General features: G+C 35.6%; 1 protein-coding gene across 3 annotated transcripts in view; it reads left to right on the top strand.

The window, feature by feature from the left end:
* The window catches only part of TBCK (TBC1 domain containing kinase), a 107,719-nt gene that overhangs the window by 76,629 nt on the left and 26,304 nt on the right, over positions 1-4,786 (top strand). The window lies entirely within an intron of this gene.

Below are 4,786 nucleotides of genomic sequence, written 5' to 3'. Positions count from 1 at the left end.
TTGTTCTGATGAATATAATTACACAAACATTTACTGTTGTGTAGGAAAAGGCTCTTGGTATCTATTAATGTGTTACTGATCTGGGTAGTACAGACACACTAGAGTTTGCTGAGCACTTTGAACTGATAACTTGAACCTGGCTTGCAATTAAGTAATCAGCTGTACACACCCCTTAATCCTGCATTGATGTTCCAGCTTTGTTGATAGCCCATAATGGAGTAAGGTTGTTCAGGTTGCGTCTTTCTTCTGTTCTGTTTTTTTTGGTTGTTTTTCTTATTTAAATCCATGTAGTTAAAATACATAGCAAATCTTCATTGCTGGCAGTTATATTGCTGCTACCAAACACAGGGGTTTTACATGTTCATCACAGGATCTGATTTGCTGTATCAGTAAGTGGACAGTGTTAGAGCCTAAGCTATATTATTAATTCTGATGAGAAATGATTAACTACTCTGAAATGTCAGCCTTGGTATCTTCTACTGTGTATCTGTTACTTTTGCTTGCTGTCTTTTACTTTTTAATGTTAGAGTGACCATGTTTTTAAAAAACTTTACTGCTTTGAACTTCATCTTCTTTGAAGTATGTGCCAATAAAATGATTTCTTCTTGTGCAGGATCTCTGCCTTTCCCATCTCCTACTTCTTTAGTTCTGTGGTGTCGGTTGTTACCACAGCAGATCGGTGTCCAGGGCTTACCTGCAGAACTACAAGCAGGCTGTATCTAAGCAGAGTGAAGAGGCTCACAAGTATTAAGGAGTCAGAAGGGAGAGAGYAGCAGTCATATACTGAATTGATAAATAAAACAAGATTTAAACTTGTAGTAGAGGGGAGAAAAAACCGTTATTCTGGATCAAGCAAAACTTACTTCAGTGTTCTTGTTTCCTGTACTGGATTTTTTTTCCCTCCTTCACATATACTAATTTTTCTTTCATGCCAGAAGTTCTGTTTTTAATATGACTAAATAGGCTCATCTATCCCATAATTTCCAAAAAATCAATTAATGATTTTGATATGTAATAGAGAAGAAAAATAAATACTGTAGCTTCTGTTGCCTTCTCTTTAGTTTGTATTTCTTCCTCCTTGATAGTCAAGCATTTTTATTAGCTATAGCATAACTGTTGTTTATGTTTCTTTTAAAGTTTAAGAGTTGGGCTTTTTCCGTAGCAAAAAGGAAATTAATCACATCACAACCGAATGGCRAGGAAGGCAATTGATACATGAAGCTCTAGACTACAACTATTTGCTGCCATGTGCTGTCCTCTTTGTTGGATTTTGACACATGTATATGTGAGCTTAAGTGTGTTATGATTCTGTCAGGGGCCACAATGCAGACTTGAGCCGTTAACTGGGTACATGTCTTTGTATAATCTGCTCTACATCTCTGCATATTTGTCTTTAGAAGGTGATACTTCTCAGGAAGTGATTGCTGAGAAAAGTTTGAATTCTTGTTGTTCTTGGTGAAAAACAAATTTATATCCAAAAAGTTTTTTCTTCAGGGCTTGGGGGGGATATTAATTTTTTTTTTTTTTTTTTTTCTTGGTGAAAAACAAATTTATATCCAAAAAGTTTTTTCTTCAGGGCTTGGGGGGGATATTAATTTTTTTTTATTTTATTTTTATTACCTTAGTTCTGGAGCTATTTTTCCTTTCTGTATCTTCAGTTATATCCTCTAGTACAGTTTGGTGCCATGGGAAAACTTTCTTCTGTTTGGAAGCAGTGCAATCTTCATAGTCTGTTATGGGTTTTAGAAAGGTCTGTTGTGTCCTTGCTGATCAGTCTAGGTCTTAAAAGCTACATCCTTGTATTGCCACTTACCTAATTGGTCATTATGTGGAACAAGCATTCTGCACTGTGCTTGTGTCCAGTTTTATATTGGTTGTCCACCTCTATATTTGAGGATGAGGAGAGTAGGAAAACAATTCCTTTTTAAAACAAACCTGTGGGTTCACATCTGAAAGTAGTTTGTGACTTCTTGAAACTTAAGTGTTTAATGTATTTAATTCTAAACATCAGCTGTCTCCTACTCATATATTTATATTTTCCTTCTAAGCTGCTTCAGTTTGTCTCTTAAATGCTCTTTATTGGCTACTGAAATATTTGTCTATATCTGCACGCTGCAYTGCTTTGGTTAATAATAATATGAGAAATATTTGCCCCAGGTGAGCACTCTTCCACCAAACCAGCAGCTAGTAAAAGCAAAACTGTTTTAATTCTCTTTATCATTAGCATTGCCTGGTTTTCATCTTAGGGGCATCTATTTACAATTTTATTGATAGGCTTGGATGCTCTCTTCCGTCTCTCCCTCCCTCCCTCCCTCCTAGACTTGTGTGTTCCTTAATCTTTTACTCTTTCAGCCAGTAARTGTATTTCTACTCAGATAAAATCTCAAGCAGGAAATAGTTTCAAAAAGAATGAATGTACATTTTAAGTGGATTTGCATGTTTCTTATGAGAAAGATTTTGAGTCAAGAATAATAACAAGAAAAGCTCTTTAAATGTACTGTTGAATTTTGATTACAGTTTACTTAAATTTGTGACTATAATTTGTTGTTGGCCAGTATACTGATAATTTTTTTTCATGCCCTGGAAACTCCCCAAGTGTTCCAGGTTTTCTTGAATGTCTAGGAGTCATAAAGACAAGTRTCACTTGTCATGTAAGAATATTCACCTATGCCTGCATCTCCCTTATTATAGACATAGTAGTTGTATGCTCTCTCCAGCTACCTGTATGCTCCTACATACAAGTGAGAGAATGATGCAGGGTGTTTCCTATTTATGAATGTCTGCTAAAGTCTGACAGAGGGATTCCCGGAGATCTGCAGGCTGGTGCAATTAATCTTTGGTCTTTTTTTCTGCTGCTTGATTTCTTTTCAAGTGAAGGAGTTCTTCATGAATGTTGATGCTTGAAGACGTACAACTAGAGAAAATTCCACTCAGATAGTTCCTGACTGGCATCCTCAGACTGATGTAAATGGTACCAGTCTGGTTCAGCTTTTCCTTTTCAATGAAGTAGAAAGGGAAATACCCATATGAGAAAGCAATTTAATAGCTAAATGAAGCAGCAAAAAGATGGCAAATATTTGTGCTTTATCAAAAATGGTAGGAGCAGAGTTTCCTGATGACAGCTTTTCTATACATGCAGTCAAGAGTTGCTCTAGTGACATGCTGCTTACAGATGTAAATTCAGGCCTATTTGCTATTGACTAAGAATGACAAAGTTCTATTGCTTCTAATATCCATTAAGTAGCTAAGATATATTTGTCCATATGAAGTGTATTGGCTAGGTTTGTTTTAAGCGCTCAAATCATTGACATGTTAACTCCGTTTACTTTTTAAATAAATTTTAGGTAAATCTAAAAGCATGGTGAGTCAYGTACACCAATGTTTCTCCTTGAGTGTACCAGCTAGGAAATAGCCAAGTGGACTATGTTGTTCAGAGCAGCTCTTATAGTCCATCTGAAGGGTCTTATGATGGGAATGACCCATTCCAGGTTTATTTTTGCATTCTGCTTGTGTAGGAAATTTGCCTTTTTTTTTTCCCTTGCTCTACTATTCAACAGAAGATCCATCTTCAACTTTATATTTAGTTCACATTGTGCAAAGCATTAACTTCTTTGTCAAGGTACAGTTTAATGCTTCTAATTTATTTAGAAGATCTAGTTAGATCTAATTTATTTAGAAGGTGACACTGATGCTTCTCTTTTTCTGATTGTACCTGCTAGTAGCTTGAGTGAGAAATTGGGCTTATTTATATTCTTTTGAGATGCTATGCTTAAATCTATATTGGTTAAAATATACTTTTGTAAGTTATTTGCTTGTGGGTGGAAAAACAGTTCACTGTTTAATTAGGCATGTTATAATTAGCACATCTGTTTCTGGCAAATATTCTTCAGATTTGTTGGAAGCTTCAAAACTTTCCCTGGGTATTGATTAGCTTTTCAGGACTTTTTCATGTTTGTAAATCAGGCAGCCAGCAACTAAAGCGATGAGTGTAAGGAGATTATTGCTTTCACTGCTTTAGTTCTGTTTCCTTGTTTTTTTTATTGTCTTTTGTTTGGCTGGATTTGACTYTTTTATTTTCCAGCTCCTCTTTAGCAGTTCAAAAGAAGAGGTTTGCCCTCCTATCATTTTTACAATTACATCGTAATCATAGTTTACAATTAGCRTCTTTATTGCAATCAAAAAGAGTCCAAGATTTAAAATATCTAGCTGTTTAGTTTGAGTTTTTGTTGTTTCTTCCAGAACTTACCTATGTTTTGTAAGTTCTCAGTTCCTTGACAATTTAAAGATAACCTAAGTTGATGTGTCTGTGGTCCAGCACATCCTTTCAACTACATGTTTGCACTCATTCCTGCTTTATCTCAGAGCTGGAACTAATTTGATTTTTGCTGACCTGTGTGTCTGAGCTCCAAACACATTGAAGACCCGCTAAGTAATGGCAGGTTGCTGCTGGTGGCTGAATTTCCATCTTTGGCACCAGTCAGACCTCCTAATTTTCAAGCTGATTTTTGTCACTGTAGCACTTAACTGAAGAAGAAAACAGAAGAGAACTCATGGATTTTGTACTCACTTGCCAAATTTAAATAAAAAGCTAGATGAATACCAGTGTTTTCCTAATACTGCYATTCTTAGTGATCATTATTTGTTTGTCATATGTAGAAAAGGAAGATGAGGAATCACAGAAGTGTATGTCCTAAGATGTAGTCCAACATAATAAGCTATGCTAAAAAAATGTCCCTAAATGATGATTAGAACTGCTCTGCCATTTTTTCCCTAAATTCTTCTTAGT

The sequence above is a fragment of the Rhea americana genome, unplaced genomic scaffold (genome assembly GCF_003343005.1).
Source record: "Rhea americana isolate MKP2758 unplaced genomic scaffold, rheAme1 scaffold_99, whole genome shotgun sequence".
NCBI lineage: Eukaryota > Metazoa > Chordata > Aves > Rheiformes > Rheidae > Rhea > Rhea americana.
Note: the sequence above shows the minus strand (reverse complement) of the source record. Positions and strands in the feature narration are given on the sequence as shown.